The sequence below is a fragment of the Adiantum capillus-veneris genome, chromosome 5 (assembly GCF_014529385.1).
Source record: "Adiantum capillus-veneris isolate H3 chromosome 5, ASM1452938v2, whole genome shotgun sequence".
In the NCBI taxonomy this organism is placed as follows: domain Eukaryota; kingdom Viridiplantae; phylum Streptophyta; class Polypodiopsida; order Polypodiales; family Pteridaceae; genus Adiantum; species Adiantum capillus-veneris.
In genome coordinates this window covers 18,287,026-18,305,774 of record NC_140935.1, presented here as the reverse complement: position 1 = coordinate 18,305,774, position 18,749 = coordinate 18,287,026, and the positions used below count along the sequence as shown (strand labels likewise).

The 18,749-nt window shown below is 43.2% G+C and overlaps 1 protein-coding gene across 7 annotated transcripts in view; it reads right to left on the bottom strand.

Moving 5' to 3' along the window:
- LOC147456951 (pentatricopeptide repeat-containing protein At4g18520, chloroplastic-like) overlaps window positions 1-18,749 on the bottom strand; it is a 113,974-nt gene that overhangs the window by 12,822 nt on the left and 82,403 nt on the right. Inside the window, exon 2 of one of the 7 annotated variants that reach the window (XR_015188057.1) lies at window positions 14,561-14,729. The exons of the other annotated variants lie outside the window; for them this stretch is intronic. The gene's annotated coding sequence lies outside the window, so the exon portion shown is untranslated. Of the gene's footprint in view, window positions 1-14,560; window positions 14,730-18,749 lie in introns of those variants that run through there. 7 annotated transcript variants of the gene reach the window in all.

The following is an 18,749-nucleotide window of genomic DNA, read 5'->3' as shown; positions in this document are numbered from 1 at the left end:
GTAGATCCTCGCCGCACAGTCAGATCAGCCAGCGTTTGCAGTTTCAGCCGCTATTTGCAGATTTCAGTATCTGCGTTTTCAGCGCATCGTCATCGCCTCGTCGTCACCGACATAGAATCAGAATTCACCAGATACAAGATTTGCAGATTCCAGCCCTAGCGTTTTCAGTTTTTAGCCGTCTCGTCGTCATCATCGTCATCGGCAATTCCATTGCATTTAGACCATTGTACGAGGATTGTGCAATCAATAGCATAGACCTCTGGTGTCGTATTCTCTTCTCTATCTCTCAGTCTCAGCACCTTTATTCACAATGTCATTCACTTTGTTCGTGATCATTTGCACTCTCACTAAAGGAACGGAAGGCTCTCCCTTCCGTAAGTAAAAGGAACCCTTGAGCACATTTCGGAGCACTCATCTTGAGCAAAGTTCAACATTCACTTCCGTTGCACCTTACCAGAGGAGTGGGAGTGTGATGTTGCGCATCCCCGAGAGGATTTTGCTGGATTCAGAGCTCAGAGAGCGGGTGGCAGCACTTTGGACAGAGAGCTTGAGCACTCAGGGTACCCCTGCTAGCAGAGTGTCCACTGGACTTGCTGACCTTAGACGCTTCTTCCTTCAGGAGTCTGTAGCTCGCTTGGCTGCGGCTGAGGAAGAGAAACGGCTCAGACGAGGCATTGCTTCCCTACATCGGATTCAAGAGCGCCACCCTGAAGGTCCTTGGTTAGAGGAGCAGATGCAACAGGCTCGGCACGAGCTAACCACCATTGAGGAGCGGTGCCATGAGTTTTCCTTTCATCGATAAGTATCTCAATGGACCCAGGCGGGTGGCAAAGTTACTAGTGAGTTCTTTGAGACTGTGGAGCCTCGCCATGCGTGCACTAATGTTATCCAGTTGAGAAGACCTGATGGGTCAGCTGCTTCAGCGCAAGAGGATATGTGTGCGGTTGCTACTAACTTTTACCATGAGTTGCTTTCAACTGAGCCTAAATCAGAGCATCACAGAGCATGCAGAGAGCATGTTTGGGTGCAGATGCCTTACCTAGTTACTGAGGAGATGCATCAGATACTAGAGATGCCTCTTGAGCTAGAGGAGCTCCATAAGGCCCTCAGGGCACTTCCCCGAGGTGGCTACACAGGGAAGGATGGTCTGACACCCAGTTTTTTCTAGGAGTACTAGGAGCTGCTCGGCTCGGATCTATGTAGCACCTATCAGCACATCTTGCACACTAGAAAGATGCCAGACAGCATGAGTGAGGGTCTGATTTACCTTATTCCCAAGGAGGGGGGCTCACTGGATGAGATTCCGTAGTGGTGACCCATCACTATTCTCAACTCAGCCTACAAAATCTTAGCAAAGGCTCTGAGTTTAACATTTTAGCCACTACTTAAGAGCATTATACATGAGACTCAGATAGGTTTTGTCAAGGAGCGTAGTGTCCTTCACAACATCTTTACCTTTTGGGAGGCGTTGGCCCTCGCACGCCTCCAAGGAGAGGATCTTGCGATACTTGTTAGGATGCGAGGTTTTGTTGCATCTCTTATGTGAACAGTCTCTTCCACCTGGAAAAGCCTTATGTGTCAAGCCATGTGAAAAGCCTCTTGCAACCTTTGTAAAGAGAAAGCCACTTGTATTGTGCATTGGCAGCCACCTTTTGTGCTCATGTGTCAAAAGGCTGCCTATTTGTAAAAGCCTATATAGAGGCAGGTTCTGCTGAATAATATTAAGCTTTATCATTTGCAAGTATAGTCTATATTGTATTGTCCAATAGCTCTACAATAACCTCTCCAAGCATTCTTATGCCATGAATGGCACACTAACCTATCCGCCTTAACCCTACAACTGGTATCAGAGCTAACAGTTTCACACCTAGGCTTAACTAATCACGCCATTATAGCATTAATTAGTAGCATTACTTGTGTGTGGAAGAAGGTAACGGCGAGAGATTTTCAACGACTATTTGCTTGTCCCAATCGGATCTCGCACGGGTAACTTGGTACATTTTTCTGTGTGGTTTTTGTAGTTCAAGACTTTTGTGTGTGTGTGTGTGGCCCTTTTGCATCTTTAAAGCACACTATCCTTTTTCACAACACCACTATTTTGTGGGCCCTTCAAGGTGAGAAAACCCCAAATAGGGACAAGAAAGTCAAGTTGAGGAAGTCCATACAATAGGAGACCGCCCATTGGCGGATTTGAAAAGTAAAAAAGAAGGCGTAATTTGTCTTGTTGCAGCTTTGTCGACACCCTAGTGAAGCCCGCCATAGCTCCATAAGCTCCTAGGCTTCTTCATCTACTCCATATGCTCTCCTCATTGTCGCAATCACCTGCTTCAAAACAACACCCCATCACCGCCACTTGCTCAAGTCCTGAACTAGGCCTCGCCCTCTGCTTCAACTACTCTGCAGTCAGACCCAACATCTTGAAATCCTCTCTTTGAATCAACAATAAGCCAGCTTTCGGCCCCTGCTCATAGCCCACCTTGCTTCATTTCCTGCAGTCGCCCATCGCTTCGCCTTGCAAGGCTCTTCCTGTTAGCTTTCGAATTCCCACTGCTAACAAGCTATTTAATTTTCTTTCCTTGGCTTGGTGTCGAGCTCCTCAATGCTCTTTAATTTACTGCACTTGTCGATTGCAGAGCTTATTCGACAAGCCTTACCTTCTTAAGAGGCTCATCACACGCAAAAGGCCCAACAAAGCAAAGCACTCTAATAGGGGTTTTTTTTCACCTAGCTTGGAAACTGCTTGGAGATTTTGAAGCTCTCATCCCAACCTACGAATCGTCCCACGACTTGGCCAAGATTCGTTTTCTTTGCTGCCGCATAAGCTACACATCTTCAAAGCATCGTCCCACGACTTGGCCAAGATTCGTTTTCTTTGCTGCCGCATAAGCTACACATCTTCAAAGCATCATTGAGCTTCAACAAGCATTCAAAGGCTCCCCATTAAGCATTCCAAAGGATTTTTTTTCGCGCTTCAAATTTATTTTTGGTGAAGAGGTGCTCCATATTGGAGAGTGACTTCACAAATAATTTGTAGAAATCTTTGAAAGCAAGTGCTCACGAGGACTAAACACTGCCCACTCACCCGGGTAAGACCTTCCTCTCACCGCACACGACAGAGCACCATCATGGGAGGAGATAAAAACATTGACAAATTCAACGGTCATAGCTTCCACACGTGGCAGGCAAAAACCAAGGGGTACTTAATGCAAAAGCAGTTACGGTCCGTCATTAAGCCACCAAATGATGATGACAGAATAGAAACGCGACAGAGCTTAGCACAGTTTGCGGCTAAAGATGAGCAAGCTCTTGGCATTTTACTCACATCGCTTGACGACAACTTTGTGCATTATTTAGATGATTGCACCACTGCACACGACGCATGGATAACTTTAGAACAACATTTTGGTGCTTCCAAAATTGCATTAAAAATGCAACTTTATGGATTGCTTATGGAGCCTGAAGAAGATGTGTTATCCCTAGTCAATAGGCTCAAAAGTATTTGCACACAATTGACATATATAAAATGCCATGTAGATAATGAAGACCAAATTGTTGTGCTTCTCAAAGTAGTACCAGATGCAGATTTTGGCCAAATTGTAACACTGCTTAAAGAGAAAGACCCAATCCCTAAAATTGAAGATGTACTAAACTCTCTTCAAGAGCATGAAAAGAAACTCAAAGGCAGCCAACAACAATCAAGTGGTGCTTATGTGGTCTCATCCAACCGCTACAACCACAATCACAAAAGCAACTTAAAGTGCACACACTGTGGCAGAACAAATCACCTTTCAAAGGATTGCTATGAAATCAACCCTTGTCGCATTTGTGGCAAAAACAACCATGCTACAAAATATTGCAGACTCAAAGATAAATCTTCACAGGTTACCAATTACAAAGAGCATTTCAAGGATAAACCAAAAGCAAAAACCAACCTTGCCACCCCTTAAGATTTTGACGAAGATAACGACAACAATATTGGCTTGGTTTATGATGATGTGTTGTGAGCATTATCTCTCTTGTCTATCTTACCCTCTTTGTGCCAGGGAGGCTTCTGTGTGCCTACACCCTGATGTTTTGTGTGCCTACACCCTTTGTGTCTAGGGGAGGCAACTTTGTGCTCAAGGGGAGGCTTGCGAATCGTGTGCCTCACCCTAGTGTGTTTTGAGGGGAGGATTGTGTGAGTGATATGCAACCAAAACCCACATAGGGGAGGACTGTTGGGATGCGAGGTTTTGTTGCATCTCTTATGTGAACAGTCTCTTCCACCTAGAAAAGCCTTGTGTCAAGTCATGTTAAAAGCCTCTTGCAACCTTTGTAAAGAGAAAGCCACTTGTGTTGTGCATTGGCAGCCACCTTTTGTGCTCATGTGTCAAAAGGTTGCCTATTTGTAAAAGCCTATATAGAGGCAGGTTCTGCTGAATATTATTAAGCTTTATCATTTGCAAGTATAGTCTATATTGCATTGTCCAATAGCTCTACACTAGCCTCTCCAAGAATTCTTATGCCATGAATGGCACACTAACCTATCTACCTTAACTCTACAATACTTTGTCCCAAAATGATGACGTGGCTATACTGCCCCGGAGAGACACACACACACTGTACGGACTACCCGTGAAATTCGTTGACAAGCTGGCATTATCGACGTCCGCATATCGCGCTGATAGGCTGCTTACGTGGTAGTATAGACCTCCGTAAAACGCACTGACACCGTGCCGACGTGGCAAAACTGTACGGAATTCCGCTTTTTGCGCAAGTTGCTTTTCCTGGAAGCTTTTGAAGCTAGTTGCTTTTGGAACAAACTGCTTTTGGAATCATTGCTTTAGGAACCAATTGCTTTTAAGTTTAACTGCTTTTGGGGCTCTACTTTTGGCATCCCTTGTAAGAATAAAAAGGACCCAAGGGGCCTCACTCTGCAGAGCATCTGGACGCAGAGTCTGAGAGCAGAGAACCCCTCAAGTGTTGTACTTTGCTCAAGCATTAATATAATAAAGAAATACCGAAAGAGGCACCTGGTTTTGAAACCAATACCTCTGGGCACGCAACTACGTCAGGTCGTGTCGACTCAGGTTTTAAAGTTGTAAAGTATTTTAAGTGAGTCTCTCCTGTGTCGTGCCCGATTTCCTACTTATGGTCCCTAAGCCTATGACAGTGGTATCTATGCACGGCCAATTTCTCTTCTACCGGGAAATCCGATCCTCTTACCGTGACACGCATGGATTCAAACGACGAATCCCGCAAGAATTAGATGAACCCTCTTGATACTTCTGAAATGGGAGGTGGTACGGAAAATTATTTGGATTAGCAGATCACGAATATGGGCCACCTCGGCCTACGTAGTATCAACTGATAGAGATGCAACGTCAACAGTAGTGTCACGGCCACATCTAACCCTATGTGCATATGGACAAGCTATCTCAGGTCCAGGGTTCAAGTCACCTTAGGAATTGTTTTGGCACCTTTGTGAGCCTGTGAGCATGCCGTGCATATCTAGGCACTTAAGAGTAGTTGCATCTCCTCTGGTTGCACACAGCATGATCATCAGCATGACATTCAGTACCCATCATGAGCATTTACAGTGCATAGAACTCATTTTCCCAATTTACTCATTTCTCACTTACTAGTTAATAAGTGACTTTTGTTGGATCACTGGGTAGGGCAAATTTGCTAAGTGTATAAATAAAACCTAGCGCTAGCACTTTCTGGCAGAAGAGGCAAAAGAAGTTCCAACAACTTGTAGTGCACCTTCTCAGCAAGATCAGGAGGAGGCTGAGCGTTTTCAGCCACAAGACAAACCTCGCGTTTTTGGACTTCTCACATTAGCCAACGTTTTCAGATCCCACACTTGGCGCTAGCAGACTGCAGATTGCCTCGCGTTTTTGCATCTTGCAGATTGCCTAGCGTTTTACAGTTTCTCGCGACTGATCAGCCCCAGTGCATCAGCGTTTTCAGTTTTCCGCACTTAGACACGACAGATCAGTCTCTACACGCAGCAGATCCTCGCCGTACTGTCAGATCAGCCAAAGTTTTCATATTCAGCCCGTTGTTCGCAGATTTCAGCATCTGCGTTTTCAGTGCATCGTCGTCGTGTCGTTGCGTCGTCGTCCTCGCCGACACAGTGTCAGTATTCAGCAAAGAGTCAGCAGATTTCAGATTTTCAGCTCTAGCGTTTTCAGTTTTCAGCCCGTCCTTGTCGTCGTCACCATTGTCGTCGACATGTCCGCAAGTCCATTGCATCTAGACCATTGTATTAGATTTGTGCAATAAATAGCATAGACCTCTGTCGCCATAGAGAGGAGGGCCCTTGGAGGAGGGTTTGAGAACCATCTGGTGTCGTATTCTTTTCTCTCTCTCTCTCTCTCTCTCTCTCTCTCTCTCTCTCTCTCTCTCTCTCTCTCTCTCTCAGCACCTTCATTCACAGTGTCATTCACTTTGTTTGTGATCATTGCACTCTCTCACTAAAGGAACGGAAGGCTCTCCCTTCTGCAAGTAAAAGGAACCCTTGAGCACAATTTGGAGCACTCATCTTGAGCAAAGTTCAACATTCACTTCCGCTGCACCTTACAAGCAGGTTGATGAGTGCGCAAAGCAGATGCTCAAGTTTGCAAAGGATCCACAATATGCAAAAATTTTAACCAGACACCCGATTGACGAGGTACATACGCATTGGCAGCAAGCCATTGATACCCAAATCAAGTCAGTCCTCAAGCAACCTCCTGTTCCACGAATGTTTACTGAATTTGAACTTGAGGACGTTGTTGAAAAACAAATCAACCAACTATTGGAGTCAAAAGAGAAGCAACTAAAGAAACGTAACAAGGGAACTGACATCCTTGGTTACTTGGGCCAAAAATCCTCTTTTGAAAACGCCAGAAAACAAAAGAAGCGTGTAAGCTTCGAAGGATTGTCCAGTTCGTTCTCATCTTCTCCTGACAACTCGGACAACTCATCTTCTTCTAACTCGAGTGATGAGGACAGAAAGGGCAAGAAATGACGGAAAGATCATATGCTTTATGCAAAAAGGAAGCATTTTTACAGAGGCAATCAATATGATCTCCTCGACGACAAGGGCAAAAAGGCCAAAGAATTCAAAGAGGGAGGACAGGCAATAAAGTTTAAGTACTTTTTAGTCAAGATACTCCCAAGGCTTTAGCCTTTATCCAACAGTTTGATATAGCATTTTCTGGAGGCCGCTATACAAAGCACTCCAAGATTAGATGAGCAGCATCCTTTCTGAAAGGCAATGCACGGACATGGTGGTCCACTCTTTTGTTAAGAAAAGAAGCACCGACAAAGAGGTTGAAATTTAAGAAACTCTTTATTTCTTCATGGCTCACACAAGAATACGAACGAGACATGATTACTGACTAGAATCATATTCGGATGGTCAAGATAGAACCTTTGGATACTTATGGCGAAAGATTTTGGGATGTCTTCTTGCCTGCTTCACCCTTTAAAAAGATCATTTTTAAGGAGCAGATTGAGCGGTTTTGCTAGACTTCCTAAAGAGATCCAAGAGTACTGTCTTGAAAAGAAGTCCGAGACTATACATTAGTTGATGGGACATGCTAAGCGGGGATTTGCTATACATTTGAGTAACTTGACTTACCCACCAGATGAATCTTCAACGAGTTAGAACAGAAATAAACGACAAAGAGATACATGATCTTGACTGACAGAAGAAAAGAGAGATACACGACCTCAACTGACAGAAGAACAGAGAGAAGAATATTTTGAAGCAGAAAAATGTTTTGAATGTGGAACAAGGACATATCTTTGCACGGTGCCCCAAGAAGGCACAAGAATGAAAATGATTGACAGATCCGAAATACAACGGGGCGAGGAGATACTGGTTCCAAAACAGATATTGGATAGAGAATTATGGATGAGCTAGCATTATTTTGCTTTATAATTAAAATAGAACTTTTTGAAGATGATTTTGATTTAAGTATGAAACTAATGTTTTATAGAAAAACCTGCTATTTGTGAACAGATAACAAGATTAAGAATGAGATGATGATGATTTTGGAGTAGTGACAGCTCTCGAATGAGCCTGATATCAAATCATGAAATTTGAATCACGATTGATTCAATGGAAGTGTCGTGAGCGCATCAAGAGTTCCTGTGGGATGAGATGGCCACACAGCTAGAACTGAATGATTGGACCACTCTGTTTAGTATGAACTTAGTGATGGATAGGGGGTATGTCACAAAATGATGAGATGGCTATACTGCTCGGACACACACACACACACACACACACACACACACACACACACACACACACACACTGTATGGACTACCCGTGAAACGCGTTGACAAGCTGGCAATACGGACGTTCACATATCGCGTTGATAGGCTGCTGACGTGGCAATACGAACCTCCGTAAAACGCGCTGACAACATGCTGACGTGGTAGAACTATATGAAATTCCTGCAAGCTACTTTTTCTAGCATCTTTTGGAGCTAGTTGCTTTTAAAACAAATTGCTTTTGGGATCTTTGCTTTAGGAACCAATTGCTTTTGAGTTTAACTACTTTTGGGTCTCGGTTTGTAAGAATAAAAGGGACCCAAGGGGCCTCACTCTGCAGAGCATCTGGACACAGAGTCTGAGAGGCTACCCCTCAAGTGTTGTACTTTGCTCAAGCATTAATATAATAAAGAAATACCGAAAGGAGCGCCAGGTTTTGGGGCCAATACCTCTAGGCACGGAACTACGCCGGGCCGTGTCGACTGAAGTTTAAAGTTGTGAAGTATTTTAATTGATTCTCTCGTGTGTCGTGCTCAACTTCCGACTTGGGGTGCCCAAGCCTGTGACATACTCCTCGACTTTGAGAACGCTTACGACAGAGTTGACTGAAATTTCTTGGAGGGCACTTTACATAGGATGGGCTTCTTAGATGCTTAGATCAGAGGAGTGTCAGCTCTCTACAGAAGTACACACAGCCAGGTGCTCTTGGCAAGGGGAAGAGGTGAACGCTTCATGCTCACACGTTCGGTTAGACAAGGTTGCCCTCTTGCCCCCTTTCTCTTTCTCTTCTATGCCGAGGCGATGAGCAGATTTTTGACTTCACAGAAGGTTGGTTTGTGTGGTTTGGAGATCCCTAGCAAGGGAGACGAGTTGCTTGACACTGAGTTTGTTGACGACTCAAACCATGTACTTGGAGGGCCATGAGGCCAACCAACAAAGGTGTGAGCACGCTCTTGAGGTGTTTTGTTGTGCATCAAGGGCACTCATCAACTGGAGAAAGACTGTGGCTTTCTGGGTTGGCAGTGCTCCTACGCCTGATTCGTCGTTAGGCGAGGGCTTCAGGTGGATCCCCCCAAGAACTTCTGTATGATATCTTGGATGTTAGATTGGCCTAGATTTGTCTCCATAGTAGCAGACTCCCCTCTCCCCCTCCTCCTATCCAGTAGGAGGAAACTGCTTCATTGGAGTTCTGCACGGCTCTTTTTGGTTGGTAGAGTGGTAGTGACCAACCAGGTTGGCCTAGATTTGTCTCCAAAGTAGCAGACTCCCCTTCCCCCCTCCTTCAATCCATTAGGAGGAAACTGCTTCATTGGAGTTCTGCACGGCTCTTTTTGGTTGGCAGAGTGGTAGTGACCAACCAGGTGCTTTTGGCTACTATGTGGTACATCACGTCTTGTTCGATCTTTTTGAGTTCCTGTACCGGTCTTGCCTTGGTTTTTCCTTTCTTTGCTCCCTCCTCTGCTACTTTAGAACTCTCTGGCTTGTCCGGCTTGATCATTCGATGCTTTGTTAGAGCACTTGGCAAGCGCATGCCCCTGTTCCCTGCATCCGTAACATTTACCCTCTTTGTAGTACTCAGCGCGCTAGTCTACTGACAATTTAGGGCATATTGGTTTCTTTTTCTAATGTTTTAACTTTTCCCTTCTTCCTGTTACCATTAGTCGGTTCTAACTGCCACAAGACTTTCTGTAGGGCAAGTGATTGTGCCAGCATGCATAGCAAAACCCTATTTGGCATGTCCCATGAGCCGTTGCATGGACCCGGACTTCTTCTGTAGGCAATAACTCCGTCTCTCTTTGGGAAGCCCACATCAAAACAACTCAACTTGTTGCTCGAAGGTTACCTTTTTTAAGGAAGAAACAGGTAGAAAAGTATCCCAAAATCTCTAGCAATAGGTGTCCAATGTATCATTAATATAATTCTAATGAATTATTGGATTTATTATTGAGAGGGTTTTTTCGCTTGAGACACCGAGAAAAATATTTCTAATAGAATTATTGGAATTATAAGTTGGAGAGTTTTCTCACTGGAGACATCCGAATATAGATATTTCTCGTGCGTCATTCAGAGTTATGACGGGAGCACTGTTAACATATATATATGTAAGGCCATCAAGAACGGTGACAAGCACAAGCGCAAAACGGGCCCCAGCGGCCTCTACGCAAGGACCGTGCACGCCAAACTCGTCACAGGGAGTGAATAGGGGGCACCACCTAGCTTTGAGCAGCTGGGACGCGAACAGCAGCGGTGCAAAATAACACTAATCACAGCACACTGTAGAGAGAGAGAGAGAGACCCTCGGGATGTGAGGGCAAACTTGATGCAAGGTGGTATTTACAGAAACCTTCGTTTCGGTGAGGTGGCGACCATGGTGATAGAGAGAGAGAGAGAGAGAGAGAGAGAGAGAGAGAGAGAGAGAGAGAGAGAGCCTATAGTGCGTTCTCTAGGGAAAATTCACATGTGCGGAGATCCCACTCTTGTGAGTAGCGACCCTTGGAGTCACAGTGTGCATGGCTTCCCTCTCAAGTGCTAACTCCCGATAGTGACCTCTCAGTGCTCTTTTTATAGGTGCAGGCTTGCTTAGTTTAGAATAATATGATTAGGCTTAGGCCCTAATCAGGAGAGACAAAGCAAGGACCAGGTCCCAGATGGTTGACCCCTACTTTGTTTTAGGAAAATTTTAAAATCATATCTCCTAGGTGGGCCTTTGTGACCATCACCTAGAGAGAGATGGCAATATACAAATGTTTTTTTACAAGGTTTTGGCTTGAAAACGGAAAACAATAGATTATCCTACGGATGTTTACTGTGGAGATGCGTCATGGACGAGATGCCGGTGATTTGCACGCTTTACTGATACGTCGGTGTAGCGCGCTGATCAACCTCGGTACTCGCTGGGACATGCCTTCGGCGTCTTTCTTTGAACTGTGGTCGCCATCGCATGATCTTGGTCGTTCTTCTTCGTTGCTTTGGGTGTCGATGTCGAGCTTCTTCGGTTTTTCTTCTTGTGCGTGCGTATGGCGTGCGTGTTGGTGCGTATATAACTATGTGCGTGCGCTCATGCGTGTAGTGTACGTATGTGTGTGTGTAGTTGCTAAACTATATAAATAACACACCAATTGAACAAGATGTTCAAAAAGACGACTGGCTAAAGATGTCAAGGCAAGATAAGTACAGAAATAATTCAGTCTTTGAATCAAAGCTCTACAATATAGTAAGAATTAAGTATCATTCCAAAGGAATTTGTACAAAGGTATCAAAAACTATCCCAATTGCATCATCAAAATGCTTCCAAAGTCGGACTGCAGCAAGCTAAACCTCTTTAAGCCAAGATAGAATTCTCACCTACATCCATATAGTCAAGACAACAGATATGTTAGACTTGGCTACGTACGGCAGGCTTCAAGGAATCTATCAGTTGTTATCCATGTCAAACTTAAAAGTTATTAGACTAGCTATTGTCCTGTATAATAAAGTACCAAGGATTTTTTAGCATCATATTCCTGCTAGAGTTACTCCATTTGTTTTAACTTCTGCCATAAATCAGAGCAATCAACAACCAAACAAGGTATCCGTTATAAATTTGCTTCAGGTTGAGATCATTAAAACAACCAGCAAAGGCCAACCAAAGCCACCAGATAGCCAGCATCCCTAGAGAAACTCATGTATCCAGTATTATCAGTCAAATCCGCAGATAAGTTAAATTAGGTTGTATTATAGCAATCTTGGTAATCACTCCTTCTAACAAGTAAAAATCAATAAATAAACCAGTCAAAAACAGAGCAGTAGATCAAAGGAGTATCCAGTATGCAACATTAAAAAAAGCAACCATAAAGTAAGCTCGAGTAACTGCCAAAAATTAAAATATCGAGCAACACTTGTATCAGCAATTTACTTGTATCGGCCATACTCCAGCACAGTACCAGATAAAGAAGCCCAAACAACATCATATGCTGATGTGAACAAAACTGAACCAGAAAATGGCAGCAAAACCAGTATACCACTTTGCAGTGTTCCTTAGATTAAGCCTGAAGATGTAAAGTCTAACCAGCTAGACCAGGCCAAGTATAAGCTCTCCCCTTTTTTTTGAGAGTGTAACACAACTAACTGCAACCATCAGAAACAAGCAGTATAACTAGTATAACCAAAACTAGTGTATCCTTTTGCTGCTCCCTTAACTCACTGATCTCTATTTTTTGAGATTTTGTTACTAGAATATGGCAGCATTTCAGTAACTAGAAAGATTATGCATAGCCAGCACCACTATCAGGCAAACAACCCTTGTTCTCACCATTTGGTTGTTTGCCAATGGTATTTGATGTCATACTCCAGCACAGTAGCAGAGGATCAGTAAGTACCAGATAAAGCAGCCCAAACAACATCATATGCTGATGTGAACAAAACTGAACCAGAAAATGACAGCAAAACCAGTATATCACTTTGTAGTGTTCCTTAGATTAAGCCTGAAGATGTAAAGTCTAACCAGCTAGACCAGGCCAAGAGTGTAACATAACTACCTGCAACCATCAGAAAAAAGGCAGTATAACCAGTATAACCAAAACTAGTATCATTATGCTGCTCCCTTAACTCACTGATGCCATTCTTAAGTCAAGCGAAAAAAGCTTAAGGTGAGTATAGGTAATCAGTGCTATGTAAGAAAGAAAGAAAGTCCCCCCCGGAAAAGATCAGTTATCTCAGCCAGTGATATGAGCTAGTGAGCAGAAGTATACTCATGATAGTTTCCCAGAAGCCAAGATAGGTACACATCCAATGAAAGCTACAATTATAACTATCAGAATATGGTAGTATTCTAATAACCTATTCAAGAAGATGTATAGACTGTGTATAACCAACTGGATTAGGCCAAGTAAAAGCTCTCCCTCTTTTTTTTATGTGACATTACCAACTGCAGCCATCAAAGGATGGTAGTATAACCAGTAACCCTCCTTCCATTACTCAAAAAAAAGCATGGATAGCAAGCACCTCACCAGGCAGTCAGCCTTTATATTCCCCATCAGTGTCAAAACACCAATATGATAACCATATGAAAGATTCAATGTCATCTACTAGTATTACAACTTAAAAAAGGCATCAGATTCAAAACAGTCCTAACGTGTGAGGCACCGGGTGTCGAATATTATGTTTTCAAGAGATGAATCAACAGATCAAGCACCATTCCTTCCTCTCATTCTTTCCCAAGAAAAAAGAACAAAGTCTAAGTGAGGGAGCAAAAGATCCCTCACCTCTTTATATATGGTCTTGAAGCACCAAGGAGGATCACATAATGCACTCTTTGATGTGATAGCAGCCCTGGTTTAGAGCCCGAGCAAATGCAAGATACCGCAACAGAGGCAATCCCCAAAGAGATTCGGGGCCGCGATACAGTATGAGAGCCGCGAAAGTTTGATGAAAACCAAGTAGAGTCAATGAACTCGAAAGCCGCCCAAATACTCAAGAGACCAAAGTATAAGTTAAGAGATAGATTAGGGGGTAGTATCCATAGGGTAGCCCCAAAAGTTGGTAAAAAGCACTAACTTCACCAGCAGTTGTACAGCACAGGGTAGCAACTCAATTTTACCGACTGTGTGGGTGTGTGTGTGTAGCTATGGTCAGCTTGCTCTGACAAAGTGTGTGTGTGTGTACCCGCCCTAACCCAGGCGCCATACACAATGGGTCTTCGCAGTAGGCCCATTGTGTATGGGCCTACTGCCTCACCAGAAAGATGAGATTTTTAATTTCATGAGTATAGAAAAATTAAGAGTGACCCTCAAAAGGGAAGAAATGTCTGTATATAAAAGTCTTGAAGGAAGACATTACTCCTGTAGGAGTTTTAAGGCTTTGTCAACCAGTTTGAAGTAAGTACGGTTGTCATTGAGTAGCTGTTGGAAGAAAAACATAAGGCAAGTCATCTTGTTCCGAAAAGTCATCTTGTTCAGCATATGACTAGCATGTACCTGTAACAGTCAATAAACCAATTTGCCAAAGCATAGGTAAGTAGAATTGGATTAACCTGCTACTTACAAACGACTGAGCCATAAAGACTATAATAGTCGTGAGAAGGAATCTAGTCTATAGTCAAGGAGAGACCACCTAACACCTGTCAACCAGTAAAGGAATTACAGACAGTGGGTCACTCAAAACCTACAACCAAAAACATATCTAAAGCCAGCATCCTAGTCCTCCCAGTGGCCTGGGAGGGCCTGGTGTTTAGAGGTGTGTGTGTAGCTGCTAAACTATATAAATAACACACCAATTGAAAAAAATGCTCAAAAAGACGACTGGCTAAAGATGCCAAGGAAAGAGAAGTACATAAATAATTCAGTCTTTGAATCAAAACTGTACAATATAGTAAGAATTAAGTATCATTCCAAAGGAATTTGTACAAAGGTATCAAAAACTATCCCAATTGCATCATCAAAATGCTTCCAAAGTCGGACTGCAGCAAGCTAAACCTCTTTAAGCCAAGATAGAATTCTCACCTGCATCCATATAGTCAAGACAACAGATATGTTAGACTTGGCTACGTATGGCAGGCTTCAAAGAATCTGTCAGTTGTTATCCATGTCAAACATAAAAGTTATAAGACCAGCTACTCTCCTGTATAATAAAGTACCAAGGATTTTTTAGCATCATATTCCTGCTAGAGTTACTCCATTTGTTTTAACTTCTTCCATAAATAAGAGCAATCAACAACCAAACAAGGTATCCGTTATAAATTTGCTTCACGTTGAGATCATCAAAACAGCTAGCAAAGGCCAGCCAAAGCCAGAAGATAGCCAGCATCCCTAGAGAAACTCATGTATCCAGTATTATCAGTCGAATCAGCAGATAAGTTAAATTAGGTTGTGTTATAGCAATCTTGGTAATCACTCCTTCTAACCACTAAAATTCAGCATATAAACCAGTCAAAAACAAAGCAGTAGATCAAAGTAGGATCCAGTATGCAACATTAAAAAAAGCAACCATAAAGTAAGCTCGAGTAACTGCCAAAAATTAAAATATCGAGCAACACTTGTATCGGCAATTTACTTGTATCGGCCATACTCCAGCACAGTAGCAGAGGATCAATCAGTACCAGATAAAGAAGCCCAAACAAGATCATATGCTGACGTGAACAAAATTGAACCAGAAAATGGCAGCAAAACCAGTATACCACTTTGCAGTGTTCCTTAGATTAAGCCTAAAGATGTTAAGTCTAACCAGCTAGACCAGGCCAAGTATAAGCTCTCCCCTTTTTTTTGAGAGTGTAACACAACGAACTGCAACCATCAGAAACAAGCAGTATAACCAAAACTAGTGTATCCTTTTGCTGCTCCCTTAACTCACTGATCTCTATTTTTTGAGATTTTGTTACTAGAATATGGCAGTATTTCAGTAACTAGAAAGATTATGCATAGCCAGCACCACCATCAGGCAAACAACCCTTGTTCTCACCATCTGGTTTTTTGCCAATGGTATTTGATGTCATACTCCAACACACTAGCAGAGGATCAGTCAGTACCAGATAACGCAGCCCAAACAACATCATATGCTGATGTGAACAAAACTGAACCAGAAAATGGCAGCAAAACCAATATATCACTTTGTAGTTTTCCTTAGATTAAGCCTAAAGATGTAAAGTCTAACCAGCTAGACCAGGCCAATAGTGTAACATAACTATCTGCAATCATCAGAAAAAAGGGAGTATAACCAATATAACCAAAACTAGTGTCTCATTCTGCTGCTCCCTTAACTCACTGATGTCATTCTTAAGTCAAGCGAAAAAGGCTTAAGGTGAGTATAGGTAATCAGTGCTATGTAAGAAAGAAAGAAAGCCCCCCCTGAAAAGATCAGTTATCTCAGCCAATGATATGAGCTAGTGAGCAGAAGTATACTCATGATAGTTTCCCAGAAGCAAAGATAGGTAAACATCCAATGAAAGCTACAATTATAACTATCAGAATATGGCAATATTCTAGTAACTAGAAAGTTTATGCATAACCAGCACCATCACCAGGTTTTTAGCCTTTATACTCACCATCTGATTGTAAACAAATCTAAAAAGTATATATATGATAAGTTAGATGTTATATTCTTAGCACAGTTGCAATCAAAAAACTAGAGTGAATGTATGCAGTCAGTACCAAGAAAAAAGAAGAAGGCCCCATTTGTAAAGACCAGTTAAGTCAGCCCAACTTTGTTAAATGGAAGAACCACACCCTGCTACTATTCAAACATACCAAAGATTGAGCAAGATGTATAGACTGTGTATAACCAGCTGGATTAGGCCAAGTAAAAGCTCTCCCTCTTTTTTTTATGTGACATTACCAACTGCAGCCATCAAAGGATGGTAGTATAACCAGTAACCCTCCTTCCATTACTCAAAAAAAAGCATGGATAGCAAGCACCTCACCAGGCAGTCAGCCTTTATATTCCCCATCAGTGTCAAAACACCAATATGATAACCATATGAAAGATTCAATGTCATCTACTAGTATTACAACTTAAAAAACGCATCAGATGCAAAACAGTCCTAACCTGTGAGGCACCGGGTGTCGAATATTATGTTTTCAAGAGATGAATCAACAGATCAAGCACCATTCCTTCCTCTCATTCTTTCCCAAGAAAAAATAACAAAGTCTAAGTGAGGAAGCAAAAGATCCCTCACCTCTTTATATATGGTCTTGAAGCACCAAAGAGGATCACATAATGCACTCTTTAATGTGATAGCAGCCATGGTTTAGAGCCCGAGCAAATGCAAGATACCGCAACAGAGGCAATCCCCAAAGAGATTCGGGGCCGCGATACAGTATTAGAGCCGCGACAGTTTGATGAAAACCAAGCAGAGTCAATGAACTCGAAAGCCGCCCAAATACTCAAGAGGCCAAAGTATAAGGTAAGAGATAGATTAGGGGGTAGTATCCACAGGGTAGCCCCAAAAGTTGGTAAAAAGCACTAACTTCACCAGCAGTTGTACAGCACAGGGTAGCAACTCAGTTTTACCAAGTGAGTGTGTGTGTGTAGCTATGGTCAGCTTGCTGTGACAAAGTGTGTGTGTGAGAGTGTGTGTGTGTGTGTGTGTGTGTGTGTGTCTATGGGGGGGGGGGGAAGAGAGTGTGTATGAGTGTATGGTAAGAGAGAGAGAGATGTTTTGCTGAGAACGAGAGAGAGAGAGAGAGAGAGAGAGGGAGAGAGAAGGTGAGGGCTGAACGAGGGTGAGAAATGGAGAGAGAGTGAGTATGTGTGTAGGGGTTTGTGTGTGTGTGTGGGAACGAGAGAGAGAGAGAGAGAGAGAGAGAGAGAGAGCTTATCCTTGCGCCTTCGTGGGCTGCCGACAGAGAGAGAGAGAGAGAGAGAGAGAGAGAGAGAGAGAGAGAGAGAGAGAGTGTGTTGGCCGCTTACAGACGAACGAGAGGGAGAGAGAGGGGGGGGGTGACGATAATGGAGGAGAGAGAGAGAGAGGGAGGGTGTAACAAACTGCTGACGTGGAAAAAACCCTAATTTCTGCCAAAAACCCTAACGTCTAAAACCCTAATTGTGGAAACCCTAACCCTAAAACCTGCAAACCCTAATTCTGGAAACCCTAACCCTAAAACCTGCAAATCCTAATTCTGGAATCCCTAACCCTAAAACTTGCAAACCCTAATTTTGGAAACCCTAACCCTAACCGTAAGGGCAACGTGGCAGATTTTCAAAAATTGCGCTGGCATGATGACGTGGCAAGCTGAACGGATTTCCGTGATGTATGCTGGCAGCTTTTTGGCTTTGCTTTTGGACCAAAATTTTTTGAGTTTTAAAGGCTTTTTACTATAATTGCTTTTTAGGCCAAGGGCCTTTAAATATGAGGCTAGGGCTCATTCTCTTGCATGCTTCCTCGCGAAGGTGCAGAGTCTGCAGTACCGGCTTCTACTGTGTTGATGCAATATAACGAAATACCGAAAGGGGCGCCAAGGTTTGGGGCCAATACTCTCTGGGGTGGAATTCCGTCACTCCGTGTCGCGTGTCGTCTCTCTCTCTTTCAATTCAGTTGTTATTGAAGTGCTAAAAGTCTGTTCAGTCTGTTCTTTTCTATTGGCACGTGGTGCGCGTCTTGTGACAGTGGTATCAGAGCATCAGGCGTGTGCTTTTCTGAAAGCATACCGATCCTACAAAAGAGCAGACAAAGCTATTGGAATTATTATTCCCGGACTTATCAGCCACTCCCACCCTTACTTCATCGCGCATCGGACACGCTCCCGTCTTCACCGCAGTGTCTTATAGGGCATAAGCCGATTAAGAACCCAATACTTGGAATTCATAATTTCAGCAGAATATTTGCAGTTTCTGCTCAACAACCTTCACGACATTCTTTCGCGGCATCCTCAGCAGAATCTTTCGATGCTGCAAAGTTTTCAACACTTTTTGAACTACATGTTACCCCCTTCGATGCCCCAGGTGGTACCTCCTCCTCAGGCACCAGAAAGTACGAGAGCTTCCAATCGGCAACCTTCTTAGCCGTCTGTCCCGATCGGGGGAGTCTT